At 36.9% G+C, this 15905-nt stretch overlaps 1 pseudogene; it reads right to left on the reverse strand.

Moving 5' to 3' along the window:
* Positions 1–15271: 15271 nt before the first annotated feature.
* Positions 15272–15666, reverse strand: LOC102140065 (small ribosomal subunit protein eS12-like; annotated as a pseudogene).
* Positions 15667–15905: the final 239 nt, after the last annotated feature.

The raw sequence follows: 15905 nt of genomic DNA on the forward strand, positions 1-15905 counted from the left end.
ACAATAAAATTGTATTCCTGGTAGAGAATTCGCTGCACTGAAGGTTGCAGTATTTAGTGTTTGGTGGTGAAGGTAAAGGTATCCTTACCAGTCCAGGCCTGGTAAGGATATCAAATTAAATAAATAATATGCTTTAGCAGGGAGAAGATTTTTACAATACAGTTCTGACTTACGATGGTTTGACTCAAAAGTTTTCAACTTTATAATAAGTTTATCTTGACATCACCCCATTGTAACTGGAGAAACATCTGTATAAATAAAAACCAATTGCTTTCTGGACTACGTAAATAATTTCTACATATCAAGAGGAAAAAGACTAATAGTCCAACAGAAAAATGGGCAAAGAATGTATACCTGTAATTTTCAGAAGATAAAACCCAAGTAACAAATAAGCTTATTAAAATTATAACAATGAGAGTATCTTTCATATCCTTCATATTAGCAAATATTATATAGTGTCAAGTATCTCTAAATTTTGTAACATTGTAGGAAACATTACCATTAGAGCATAAATTGTCATAACACAATTGGAGAGCCATTAATGAATATCTAATAAAACTGAAGGTGGATACTTCCTACATTCATCGAGTGCATCTACCATAATTGTGTCTATCCTAGAGGGTCCTGGATATTGCAGGAGACATGCACAAGAATGTTCATTGTAGGTACTTTTGTAATAGTAATAAATGGAAAGCATCTAACTATCCATTAGTCTACGAGCTGAGAAACTATGGTTCATCTTCGCGATGGAAAACTTTACATAAAATAAAACAAATTCAATCAGTCTACATGCATTCAGCATGGATCAATACCCCAAAATATTGTTTTATTTTTAAACAAGTTGCAAAAGTTTGGTACAATACATTATAAACACACATATATATATGTTATATATATTTAAAACATTTAAAAATTTAAAAACATCCCAAACAATAGTATAAGTTGTTCATAGATACATTTATATCCAGTTAATAACACTCCAATTTCAGAATAGTGGCTAGTTTAGTGGAGGGAAGGAGGGGAATTATGGGGGAAATATGTATTTATTCTTTAAAAATAAAAGGAGAAGAAATGGAAGAAATATGAAAAATGTTCATATCTGCTTAAACTTGATTGTGTGTGCACAGATGTCTGTTACAGTACTTTTCATGTTTAAAACATTTCAAAATTGAAAATTAAGGAAAAACTGATTCAGGTACTTTAGCTAAAATGGGTCTATGATGTTAAGCTCATTGTTAACATAACTCTAAAGGCCTTATATTACTAGACAGTTAGAAACTAATTCTGATGGTTTTATTTTTATCATTATTCTCTACTTGAAAGAGCATACTTATTAAATATATGGTGATTAAAATATATTTAAATTTATTATGTATAAAAATAAATATGTAGAGATAACATACATATGACATACACACACATATATATTTGTTGTTTCTGATGTTTGCTTGTTTTAGATAGTAGACAGAGTTGAGAATTTTTTTTAAAGAAATCTGGGTTTGGACTTTGGTAATCTCTTTGAGACTTAGCTTTACTTTATTCCTTCCCAAATTTTCTCCAACCTAATTAAGATATACTTCTTAACTCAATATGTTGCTTAAGTCACTGGAGACTCAGTGTTTTTGGATATAAAATTTGAATACTATTAATTTATTTAGATGTTGATAAGCATTAAATAGTATCATGTATGTAAAAATTCTTTATAAACTCCAAAAAGCTATATTTAAGATAGATAATGACATTTCTGTAATTTCTGCTTTCAATGCCCCAGACTAAAAACCAAGAGATTAATACATACTTCTGTATTATTCATTGAGTGCCTAATGTACAAAGTGCAAAATTCATTGCGGTCATTTTATCAGAATGAAAGAAAAGTAGACATTACTCAATATTTTTGTCTGTGGAAAGTCATGCTTGTGATCCCAAATGGGGAACTGGCTTGTGTGATTCTTTTTGTTTTTCTGCCCTCTAGAGAGAACCCGTGGACTTTTTGAGAGCAAAGTCAACCTCAGATTCTGCTTTGGTAACATACATTCCAAAAATGGAGTGATTTCCTAGCAAACTCCAGGATTGAGGGAAAAAAAAGTTCTTTGACATTTCTGAATCCCATAATAGTATCATAATAGTATTTCTTTTAGTGTGGGTCTTTTGGTGACAAATTCTCTTAGCTTAATTTTGCTTTCTTTTGAAGGATCATTCTGCTGAATAATAAGCTCGAGGTTAGCATGTTTTCTTTCAGCATTAATGATGCCATTTCATTATCTTCAAGATTCATTAGTGGCATTGAAACGTTAGCTGCTAGTCTTACCATTGCTCCTCTGGAGATACAGTGTCTTTTTGTTTTTTCTGATTGCTTTAAAGATGTTTATCTGTCTTAGGTTTTCAGCAATTTGGCTATCATTGGTTTGGCTTGTTTTTCTTTGTACTTATCGTGCCACAGGCTTGCTGAGCTTCTTGAATTTCTGTGTTGCTGTTATTTATTGGCTTTGGAAAAAGTCTTGGCTATCATCTCTTCAAATATAGCTTCTGCCCCAATTTATTTCTTTCCACTCCTTCTTGATTTTAGTTTACACATATATTAGCTTTTGACCGTGTTTCACTTGTCTTATGCTCTCTCTCTCTGTTTGTCTCCCCCTGCACCCTGCCATGCTTCAGGCTGCATATTTTCTATTAACCTGTGTTTGAATGTATTAATCTTTTTTCTGTGTTTAATTTTCTGTTAAGCACTTCTGCTCAGTTCTTAATTTCCAATGGTATATTTTTCAAATCCAGAAAGTCCATTTGATGATATTATTCTGCCGGAGATGGTTCTTTCTTCACTTTGTTAGGCAGATAATGGGAGGAACTGATTATCTCAATCCAATCCAGTATTCATCTGGGTTGGTTTTGGGTTGCAGTTTTAGGAAGACTCAGCCAACTTGTGGTTTGACTCTGTTCCTTGGGATGTTTCCCTCCCAGGTTTGTGATTGATAGCCTGGCAAGTCTCCATCTTTTCAGTCCTGAAAACCTGGGAGATTCAGTTCTACCTTTCAGGTTTTCTGGGTGTAATTCATTCCCAGTCGCTTCAAAATCAGGCAGAGGTATTGAGGGGAAAACCAATGGAGTGTTGGAAGCAGGCTCCCTCTTTCTAGTGGACTTGTCTTCTCGGTACCATGAGACTGTGGGAAGCTTTGTTTCCAGCCTAGAACACCAGGCTCTTGTGCTACTCCAGAATTGAAAAATATCCCTTAGGGAAAAATCATATCATGAGTTTGAGTTATTCTAGTTTCTAACACATCATTCCAGTCCACATGAACTTCAAAGTTTCCACTGATGTCCTTTTCTCAGTAGAAACCTTCTACCTAATTGAAACTGGATTCTCAGCCTGCTCTGATGGTCAGCAGACTCCTACCTGCTGCAGTGGGACCTACTGCAATGGAACTGTTACTACCTACTCCATTCTCCTCAGAAGGGGACTTCCTATGCATAGTTTTGGATTATGTTTCTGGAATCTTGGACTCAGGTCTGGTTCCATAGCCTTCTTGTTGTTTCTTCAAGCCACACACAAAATCTTGTTATAATTCTCAAACCCACCACCTTCACCTTATTTAGGTAGAATGAGTTTCTATTGCTTATAACAAAGAAACTTGACTATGCAGTAGAGGTTGAGGATGGCGAAAAAAACTGTTGAGAGAATCATTGGTTCATAAGAAGACTGAGGTTGGTATAAAGAAGCCACGGTGTGTGGAGGCATTTCAGGGCTAGAGGCAAAGCATATTTCCATGATGACCAGCAGCACATATGAGCCTAACTCTAAACAGACCAAGTAGGAGAAGTCACATCTCTGTGGACACTATGTTAGGTTATGCAGTGACCAGGCAGACATATCTGCTACAGCATCAGCATCTGCAGATGCAGTGAGAAAAGAGGTCAATACTCTAACCAAATGGGATGAGTCACCACGACCAGAGGAAATCATTAGGGCCAGACACTTCCTGCCCTTTGCTAATTGGAAATTTAGGTTTATCTTGTACCCAGAGGCCATGTTGGGAAGAAGGAGTTGGAGAGAAAGTGAAAATCTGGAAATGAGCAATTACTCTAAGTAGACTATTTCCAAATAAAGCCACTAGGATACATTTAGTTGGCGAACTTGAGAGCCAAGATGAGGTAAGTAATTTAAAACACAGAAAATCATATTTCTGCATGTCTGAGTATATAGACGGTAGATTTCAACCCCTTGACAATACATGGTGAGACACAGTCCAATGTTAATGTAGAAAATAATTTTTTCCTTTGGCTGTGGTAGATAAAAACTAAAAATTCAGTTCAAAGTTATAAAAAATATATGTAATCTTATTATACATAAATTTTATTAACAAATTTTTTTTTGGCCGAGTTGCATTTTCTTCTAGATAACAGTAAAAACAAAATATTTGTTTACTGTGAATTAAAGGATCACAAAAGACATTCTAAAGCCAATAGTTTGAATACTTGCTGCTTCCTGTCATTAAAAAAATGAGCTTGGAATTTCTTTTTCTGTCCCACCTCCAAATATAGCTGATGTAGAAGGGAGCAGATAATCTCAGTGCTTTAGACTTGAATTTGTATTTAAAAACAGAGAAGACAGATAACAGAAAGCTATAACAAGCTATTACGTATTTATCTAAAAAGATATCTACATAATAGACTAAATAAAAATATCAAAGCTCTTTGATTTGAGCTCTTAAAGTTCCAGAGATGAGAGAAACTTAGTTTCCCTCAGTGAATGCAGGTTTATTCTAAATGTAATCTGTTTATTGAATGGCCTGTACCCAGTGTTGTCAGTAGGAAAGGACTCCCTCACCTCCCTCACCTCCCTCACCCCCCTCACCCTCAGCTGATATCAAAAATGGTCTACCACTCTCTTTTCCCTCCTCTAGGATGGCAGCCTGGGAAGATCCCAGAGCCTTTTAGTATCTTTCAGTTCTGAGAATTTTATTTTCAGGTAGTATACTGGAAGTCCAGCAGACTACATGGAGCTTTTAATGTCATACCTAATTCAAAGATGCTTCCTCTGTGGACAAGGCTCCAGCTCCCACTCTTGCCCACTCAGATCTGTGGCTCAAGAACAGGCAGTAAATGGTTTATTCATGTGCCTCTTCTTCCTCCCACTCCCTCATCTGGTTTGTCCAGGGTATAGGAAAAAGAATGGAGATTGGGGGGGAAAGGCTAACACCTGTTATTTTGCTGGAGCTCTTTCTTCTTTGGTTTGCACTGGCTGATCATTAAGCCTTTCTTTGTGGTGGTGAAATGGTGTAGCTGTCTGGCATAATACCTGAGGTTCATTGCCTCATGCCAAGGAAATCAAGGACAGGGACACATGTGGAGTGAGGATAAGACCAGAGAGGTTTAGGCAGGGCGAGGTGGCTCAGGATGCCTGTAATCCCAGCTCTTTGGGAGGCTGAGGAGGATGGTTCATGAGGTCAGGAAATCGAGACCATCTTGGCCAACATAATGAAACCCTGTCTCTACTGAAATTAAAAAAAAAAAAAAAAAAAAAATTAGCTGGGTGTGGGGGCACCTGCCTGTAGTCCCAGCTACTCGGGAGGCTGAGACAGGGGAATCGCTTGAACCTGGGAGGCAGAGGTTGCAGTGAGCCGAGATCGCACTACTGCGCTCCAGCCTGAAGACAGAGTGAGACTCCGTCTCAAACAAACAAACAAAAAAACAAACAAATGGAGCGGAGGTTTAATAGGCAAAAGAAAGAGAAAGGAGAACAGCTGTCTTTCCTGTGAAAGAGACAGGCCTCCCAGTGGGACTTCTGACTGGTGGTGGAGTGCACAGGGTTTTACAGACAGGCTTGAGGTGGCTGTGTCTGATTTACATAGGGCCCAAAGATTGGTTGAACCAGGTGTGATGTTTACATAGTGGGTGGGGAAGCTGACCACCCCACCCTCATCTTATTATGCAAATAGAGTCTTTGCCTGGGTGGAGGGCGCGTTGTCTGCTCCCCACAGGACACGTGGTAGGCAAGAAAAAGGGAATATAAAGCCGCCATTTTGAACATGCCTAGTCCCCAAGTAGCCTCTTTTCCTCTTGTCACAGATGCTGGCATTCACCTGTGCAGGCTTCCAGCTTGCTTTTCTATGTTTGCAGCTCGATTTTGCAGGCAGTGTTTTGCTAGAAAAGAAATTATTTTGGGCTGCTTTTATTAAAAGGGAAACCTTACCAAGGACTTCCTTACCCTCACTCTGCCTAAATAATTTCTTTTTAACTCCTGTATCAGCAGGAGTCCAAACCATCTCGCCTTAGTGTGATACATTAGTAGGTTCTTCTTAGACACCCGTTTCCACCCTGACCTCCACACTCTACCAAGTCCCTGGCATAGACAGTGCCACTTATGACTAAAATAATGTCTTTTCAGAACCTGTCACATTTGATATTTCTTCAGTCTATTACCGTGGAATTCTGTCTTGACAGTTCACCTTTTTTCAACAAGGTCCTTCATCAAGACACTTGGGCTACCTTGGGAGGTATCCACTTGCCCTTTAGTTTTGAGGAAGAAGGAGCTATTTAGAAATCCGGGGAGGAACTTTAGCATAATAGGGTTTCTTGAAGTGTATTTAAATAAGAAGACATCAAGATTCCACATTAATTTTTGGGGGAGTGAGAAACAAGCCCCCTTTAGGGCTTCCCACTTACTTTTCAGTTCTAAGATGAAATGATTTCTGTCGTTCAATGCCTCTGTTTAAAAACTTATATATTCCTAAAGGGGTACAGGAGAATAACACAAAATTTCTGTAAAAACTAAAAGTATGGCAGGTAGCCTGCATTTTTTTGGAGGTGTGGAAGGAGTAAGTTTCCTCAAATGTCAACCTAAGAAGTTTTTGACATCTGTACATAAATTTAAAGTATCTACTTAATAGTTTTCTTTCCCCATTCACTTTTAGACCCTGAAAAATGATAAATAATAGGTAACACACAGGTTTTAAGTAAAGTTAAATTTACTGGACAGAGGGTTTCACTCCAGTCACTTTTGTTTCCTTTGGAGAATGTTTTCTTTTTACCATTTTTTTCCTTCATTCCATATATTTTGCCACAAAGCACTTTTGCACATTTCTTCCCCTAGAAAATGATGATGTATAGGATGAATCTGAAAGAGTAGAGTCTATTATTCTCAGCTTTGAAAAAATTCCATGCATCAGACTTTCCTGTGGTAAAGCCAGATACAAGTACAGAGCAATTAAATGACAGAAACGAGAAACACAGAACTTGACCATGTGCCTGGTGTTTCTTCTTCTTTGTAGGAATTTAAGTGGTTGATAACTGGGTTTTTGTAAAGAAAATCTTCTGCAGTATAAAATGCATTTATCATTCAGGTCTCATAGGGCATATTTACTGGAGCAAAAAATTCTTTTGAGAAATTTTGACTTTCTAGACTGAAACAATTAAAAATGAAAATAAATTCATTGAAATCTCTCTTGACTTTAAAAACCTATGCTCAGTTTTACAGGTCTTGGAAGCATGTGTGTGTGTGTGTGTGTGTTTACAGATATATCTACATATGCACACATAAGGCATATTTTTATGTATGCTATATTTCATCATTCAGTATTTTTGCATGTGAACATTTATGTTTGTAATAAACTCAGACTAGAAGGATATTTTGGTATCTGTGAAAAGAAATAGTAATTTACAATATTTTATAGCCTTATTTTCTTGAAAGAAAATATTCTATAGCCTTATTTTCTTTAAATTAAATCTTTCTTTTTACTAAACCTAGTATCTCCCCAACTTTGAATACCTGATCCAATGCTATAATGAAAATATTAATTATAACTCAGATTATTGAATGCTTTCTATATGCTAGGAATTGTTCATAGCAATTTATGTATATATTTAGTAATTTAATCTTGACAGTAACATTATAAAATAGGTACTAATATTATCTGCTTTCTCAGATGAGGAGAATGAGGCATAGAGAAAATTTCACAGGGTCATGGAGTTAACATGTGACTGAGCCTGGATTGGAACCAGGCCACAGGTCTCCGAAATCTATGTCCTTAACTACTACAATACACTGAAGTTGTAAAATAGGAAATGGAGAGCAAAAACATCTTGATCAATCAGAGTCAATAAAAATGGACAGAATCACAAAGGTTTTTTGTATTGATTTCTACTTATTTTATTGGAATTGCCATTTTGATTGCTTGTTATGGTGACTTTGAAAGAAGAGATGCAACATAAAATGAAAAACTGAAAGATCACTGTCTAGAGTAGGGATTGACAAAGGCTTGTTCTGGGACTGCTGGTACCCTAGCATCACTTATTAAAAACACCTTTTTTTTTTTTTTTTTTTTTGAGATGGAGTCTCACTCTGGGTTGCCCAGGCTGGAGTGCAGTGGCACGATCTCAGCTCACTGCAACCTCCGCCTGCCGGACTCAAGTGATTCTTCTGTCTCACCCTCCCTAGCACCTGGGATGACAGGCGTGTGGCACCATGCCCAGCTAATTTTTGTACTTTTAGTAGAGATGGGGTTTCACTATATTGGTCAGACTGGTCTCAAACTCCTACCTCAAATGATCCACCCACCTTGGCCTTCCAAAGTGCTGGGATTACAGGCGTGAGCCACCACGCCTGGCCTAAAACTTACACTTCTTATCTGTACCCATAAAGGCTCTGTTTCAGTGGGTTTGGGATGGGATTTAGGAATCTATGTTTAAAATCTCCCTTGGAGGTCTGGGTGTGATTTAGATAAGAGGTTTCCACTCCAACTCTTTTTAGAGCTGTTACATTGTTATTGTTTTAGTTTACTGTACTCTATGTTATTACTTAAATTGTAATCTAAAATCTTTAGTTTTAACTCATCTCTTTATATGGATTTTAAAAGTTTAATTAAAGAGATTAATGCTTGAATATTTTCTATGAAGGGACCAATGTGGGGTTACCCTGGCCAAATCGATAGTTTAATGAGTATACTACTGTATTTGAGTTTAATGAGTGTACTACTGTATTTCCTTCATACAATGCTGCCTTTGTTCTCTTTGCATTCTTATGTTTGTAAAAGTACATAGTTGAGGGAGTTGAAGGTTATACATAAATCTCCCTCTGTTTTCATTATTATTAGATTGATGGTGCTTTTGACCTGAGGAAAGGGAATGCTTCTACTTCCTTGAACCCTGCGCTTACTCCAGTGAAATACAGAAACTCTGCATGAGACTTGGGTTATGGGGCAGAGTCACAAGAACTGGGGCTGATGTGGTTACAGGGATTACAGGGACTCTTGAAGTCAAGAACTCATGATCTAAGAGGCTGAATCTGCCAGGCATGGTGGCTCACACCTGTAATCCTAGCACTTTGGGAGACTGAGGCGGGTGAATCACCTGAGGTCAGGAGTTTGAGACCAGCCTGACCAGTATGGTGAAACCCAGTCTCTACTAAAAATACAGAAATTAGGCTGGGTGTGGTGGCTCATGCCTGTAATCCCAGCACTTTGGGAGGCCGAGGTGGGCGGATCACTTGAGGTCAGGAGTTTGAGCCCAGTCAGGCCAAGATGGCGAAACCCTGTCTCCAATAAAAGCACAAAAATTAGCTGGGTGTGGTGGTGGGTGCCTCTAATCCCAGCTACTCAGGAGTCTGAGGCAGGAAAATGAACTCGGGAGGTGGAGGTTGCAGTGAGCTGAGATGGCAGCATTGCACTCCAGCCTGGCCCACAGAGCGAGACTCTGTCTCAAAAAAAAAAAAAAAAATTAGTCTGGCTTGGTGGCGTGGCCTGTAGTCCCAGCTACTGTGGAGGCTGAGACAGGAGAATCGCTTGAACTTGGGAGGCGGAGGTTGCAGTGTGCCGAGATTGCGCCACTGCACTCCAGCGTGGGTGACAGAGCCAGACTCTGTCTCAAAAAAAAAAAAAAAAAAAAATAGAAGCTGAATCTAGGGGGCAGGAGTGAATCCCAAGCCAGGTAGACAACCAACTAAGTCATCACTCCAAATGGAAAACCCAGGTAAGAGGGAATAGGAAGGAAACAGGGGCAGAGAGTACCAAGTGCAGAGAAGGGGCTGAGATTACAATAATTTAATAATTTGCTGGGTAGATTACAATTGTTGAAGGTGTATTTTATCTGGTACCCACAACCATAGCTCTGGATGAAAAGAGGGTCCTGATGTGCTTCAGACCTCCATCTAGAAGGATGTATTTACACAGATGGAAGATATGAATTGAGATGAACTGTACTGATAAGAATTACTCACCTCCTCTTTATTTGCTGTATATAGAAATCACTTACTGTTAAAAGTGTAATTGAACATGATAGTGCTCAGTTTCATGTATGCATACATATTTATACATTGCTCCCGCCTCTCAGCAATAGAGGAGTCAAAAGGTAGATGATAATAAGTGAATTCTGAGCCACAGAAATGTATTTTCTCTGTCTACTATTATTTTATTGTTGCAAGTTATTTTCAAATTGCAAGTTGCTGGGCGTGGCCCCTAGCATCCATAATATCTAGTGTTTCCAAGTTGAGAGAGGGGACAAATTCTCTCTCCATCATCTCATTTTCTATCTTTTTTTATTTTTTGGTAGAACTTGGCTACCAACGTCAGTGTTGCGTGACTTTTTATAGAATATTTAGTAGATTACATAACGTTTGAGAATTGTGCTTACTCTGAGAGAATAAAAGTGTTCTGGAACTAAATCATTGATCTAAAATGAACACACATGGAGGAACACCCAGCTGACATTTATGCCTGCAGTGGGGGAAACACATAATTCTTTAAAGCCTGGATAAAAAAATTGTAGCAAGATTTTGACTTTTACCACAGGAGACTTAAGAAATAGGACAGGCCTATTCTATTGAATCCTATATCAGGTTTGATTTTTAGTGGTCATTGACTGTAATTGGCTAGTATTTTAGGGAAAAATATGAGAATGAAAAAAGGTGATTAAAAGTCTTGAATTTCCTTAAGACTCTGATAAAGAAAAATTAGTATTTTTTGTCCAGGTTTTGTATTTTGTGTGTATGTATGCTGATTCCTTATTCAGTACAGAAGGAAACAACATATTTTTGATCAGTTATGGTTCCTGAAAGACCTGACATTTCTGTGTACCATTTCAGTTATAATTGTCAGTTCATGTGACTAATGAACTTTTTAAAACAACTACTTAAACCGTATATATGTTTAGAAGTTTCCCAGACATATAAAACACATAGGAATGCATTGCATTTTTTAATCAACTTTTCTTAAATTTTGTTAACTCTATCTCTTTAGAATCTAAAGTGGCTCACTAAATACATTTGAAATCAAATATGTCATCACCTGGTATGAACAGAGTAGACACAGAGAGTCGCCAAATTTATTGACTATGTTAATCAATAAGACATTTGACTTTAACATACATGGGAATACAGAATACATTCTTTTTTTTGTTTTTGTTTTTTCAATTTCTCTTTGTTCTTTTTTTTTATTATTATACTTTAAGTTCTAGGGTACATGTGCACAACGTGCAGGTTTGTTACATATGTAAACTTGTGCCATGTTGGTGTGCTGCACCCATCAACTCGTCAGCACCCATAAACTCATCATTTACATCAAGTATAACTCCCAGTGCCATCCCTCCTCCCTCCCCCCTTCCCATAATAGGCCCCGGTATGTGATGTTCCCCTTCCAGAGTCTAAGTGATCTCATTGTTCAGTTCCCACCTATGAGAGAGAACATGCAGTGTTTGGTTTTCTGTTCTTGCAATAGTTTGCTGAGAATGATGGTTTCCACCTGCATCCATGTCCCTACAAAGGACAGGAACTCATCCGTTTTTATGGCTGCATAGTATTCCATGGTATATTCTTAATCCAGTCTGTCACCGATGGACATTTGGGCAGAATACATTCTTTAGTGAAGTTATTCACATTCCAATAACTTACTTACCTGTTTTCTATGAAGAATATTTGAATACTGAGTAAAGGCTGTAACTGGTAGTTATAGCTCCTTAAAAACTAGATATACTTACTTCTCTTTATTAGATTTATGGATTTTATTTTTAATATACTTTTTAAAATGACTGTTTTTTAAAGAGCGGTTTTAGGTTCACAGCAAAACTGAGAGGAAGGTGCAAAGATTTTCCATATACTCCCTTCGCCCACACATGCAAAGCCTTCCCCATCATCATTATCCCCCACCAGACTGGTACATTTTTTACAACTAATGAACTTATATTGACGCATCATCACCCACCATGCATAGCTTACATTAGGGTTCATTCTTAGTGTTGTACTTTCTATGGATTTGGATAAATGTATAATGACTTGTATCTACCAACGCAGTATCACATAGAGTAGTTTCCTTGCCCTAAAACTCCTCCGTGCTCTGCCTATTCATCTCTCTCTCTCTCAATCACTGGCTACCACTAATTTTTCACTGTTTTCATAGTTTTGCCTTTTCCATAATGTTATATATTTGGAATCCCACAGTATATAGCCTTTTCAGATTAGCTTCTTTCACTTAGTAATATGCATTTAAGATTCCTCCATGTTTGTTCATGGCTTGATAGCTCATTTCTTTTTAGTGATCAGTACTATTCCATTGTCTAGATGTACCACAGTTTATCCACCTACTGAAAAATATCTTGGTTGCTTATAAGTTTTGGCAGTTATGAATAATGTTACTATAAACATCCATGTTCTGGTTTTTGTGTGGGCAAAAGTGTTTAACTTTTTTGGATAAACACCAAAGAGTTCAATCTCTGTTTTGTATAATTAAGAGTATGTTTAGTTTTATAAGAAAACACTGGCTGGGCACAGCAGCTCACGCCTGTAATCCCAGCACTTGGAGAGGCTGAGGCAGGCAGATTGCCTGAGCTCAGGAGTTCGAGACCAGCCTGGACAACATGGTGAAACCCAGTCTCTACTAAAATACAAAAAAAATAGATGTGCGTGGCAGCGTGCACCTGTAGTCCCAGCTACTCGGGAGGCTGAGGCAGGAGAATTGCTTGAACCCGGGAGGCAGAGATTGCAGTGAGCCAAGATTGCGCTGCACTCTAGCCTGGGTGACAGAGCGAGACTCCATCTCCAAAAAATTTTAAAAAATAATGAAAGAAAGAAAACACCAAACTATCTTTCAAAGTGGCTGTATCATTTTGCATTCCCACCAGCAGTGGATGAGATTTCCTGCTGATCCACATCCTCATCAGCATTTGATGTTGTTAGTGTTGATTTTGGTTATTCTAATAGGTGTGTATTGATATCCCATAGTTGTTTCAATATGCATTTCCCTGATACTATGGAGCATCTATTTTATATGCTGCTTTGCCATCTGTATATCTTTTTTTTGGTGAGGTGTCAAAATCTTTGGCCAATTTTTAAATCAGGTTTGTTTTCGAATTTTTAAGCTTTAAGAGTTATTTGCATATTTTGGATAACAGTCCTTTATCAGATGCATCTTTTGCAAATATTTTCTTCCAATCAGTGGCTTGTTTTCTCATTCCGTTGACATTATCTTTTACAAAGTAGAAAAATTTAATTGTAATGAAGTCCAGTTTATCAATTCTTTCTTTCATGAACCATGCCTTTGGTGTTGTATCTAGACCCAAGGTCATACTGATCTCTCCTGTTATTTTCTAGAAGTTTCATAGTTTTGTTTTATAGGTCTATAAGTTTTTGTCTATAAGTTTCATAGTTTTACAGTTCGGTCTATAATTGATTTTGAGTTAATTTGTGAAGGATGTAATATCTGTGCCTTTATTTATTTATTTATTTAGCATGTGGCTATCCAGTTGTTTCAGCATCATTTGTGGAAAAGACTATCTTTGTTGCATTTTATTGTCTTTGCTCCTTTGTAAAAGATCAGTTGACTGTATTTATGAGGGTCTATTTCTGGGCTACTGATTCTGTTCCATTGATTTATTTGTGTATTCTTCTGCCATTACCACACCATTTTGATTACTGTCACTTTATAGTGAATCTTGAAGTTGGGTAGTGTCAGACCTTCAACTTTGTTCTTCTCCTTCAATAATGTGTTAGCTATTTGGGTCTTTGCTTCCTCGTATAAACTTTAGAATCATGTTGTCAATATCCAGAAAATAACTTGCTGAGATTTTGATTGGGATTACCTGACATCTTGACAATAGTGAGTCTTCCTATCCATGAGCATGGAATAGCTCTCTCTTTATTTCTTCTTCTTTTTTTTCATCAGTTTTGTAGGTTTCCTCATATCGATCTTATAAATATTTTGTTATATTTATGCATAAATATTTCATTTTTGGAGTGCTAATGTAAATGGTATTGTACTTTCAATTTCAAATTCCACTTGCTCATTGCTGGTATATAGAAGAGCAACTGACTCTTGTATATTAATTTTGCATCTTGCAAGTTTGTTATAATATCGTATTAGTTCCAGGAGATTTTCATTGATTCATTCAGATTTTCTACATAGATCATTATGTCATTTGTAAGCAAAGACAGTTTTTTTCTTCCTTTTCTATCTGTATACCTTTTATTTCCCTTTTATGTTTTATTGCATTAGCCAGGACTTCCAGTATAATGTTGAACAGCAGTGATGAGAAGGTACATTTTTGCCTTGTTTCTGATCTTTTGTGAGAAAGATTTTAATTTCTCAGCATTAAGCATCATATTAGCTATAGATTTTTGTAGATATTCTTTATCAAGTTGAGAAAGTTCCCCTCTATACCTAGTTTACGGGAAATTTATATCATGAATGGATGTTGGATCTTTTTCAAATGCTTCTTTTTGCCTCTATTGATATAGGTATGTGATTTTTATTCTTTAGTTTGTGAAGTGAGGGATTACATTAATTTATTTTTGATTGTTGAACCAGCCTTGCATACCTGGGATAAATTCCACTTGGTTATAGTATATAATTCTTTGTATGCATTGTTGGATACTATTTGCTAAAATTCTGCTGAGGACTTTTGCACCTAAGTTCATGTGAGATATTGGTCTATAGTTTTCTTTTCTTGTACTGTTGTTGGTGTCAGTGTTAGGATAATGCTGATCACATAGAATGAGTTAGGAAGAAATTCTTCTGCTTCTATCTTCTGAAAAGAGATTATATTTTCCTTAAAAGTTTGGTATATTTTAGCAGTGAGACCATCTAGTCCTACTCGTTTCTGTTTAGAAAGATTATTAATTATTGTTTTAATTTCTTTAATAGATAGACTTATTCAGATTATCTATTTCTTTTTGTGTGAGTTTTGGAAGATTGTATCTTTCAAGAAATTGCTGCATTTTACCTAAGTTATGAATTTTGTGGGCATAGAATTGTTCATAATATTTTTGTTAACTGTGAGCCAAAGCTTTCTTTGTTCATTTCTTGCATCCGAAGTAGTCTTCAATGTCATCCTTGGCCTGAGCTTCTTTACCATAGTCCTTAACTACTACAGAACTGCAACCAATCACTTAAAAAAGTTTTCTCTCTTTGTCAGTTATGCAGAGGACAACCCATATTCTTAGTTTCTTGTCATTAACTTTAATTATGTTCATTTGGTGTTCAGCAGAAAGGACGTTCACCAACTTGACATACATAGGCTCATTGCAGTTGGATGCAAGATACAAAGATAGGCTTGGTGCTTGTTTAAGGCTTTGGCAGCTCTGTGAATTCCATGTACTGGGCTTCTGTGGATGAGGACAGTCTTCAGCACTTTTTGTAAAGCAGTATTAATGTCCATTATACCTTTAGCAGCAATGCCTTCCTCGATCATGGTGGTGGGTTATGGATGAAGCCAAATATTGAATGCACCTGAGCCTCCACCTCTGCACAATTTAGCTGTGGCAGGTAAAGATCTATAGTATTTTTTGATCATCCTTTTAATGTTCACAGAATATGTAGTGATGTTCCTTCATTCATTTAGGATATTAGTAATGTATCCTTTCTTTCTTCTTAGTTATGGTGGCTAGAACTTTATTGATTTTATTGATAATTTTAAATAACCAGCTTTAG

Source organism: Macaca fascicularis, chromosome 17 (genome assembly GCF_037993035.2).
Source record: "Macaca fascicularis isolate 582-1 chromosome 17, T2T-MFA8v1.1".
Classification (NCBI taxonomy): domain Eukaryota; kingdom Metazoa; phylum Chordata; class Mammalia; order Primates; family Cercopithecidae; genus Macaca; species Macaca fascicularis.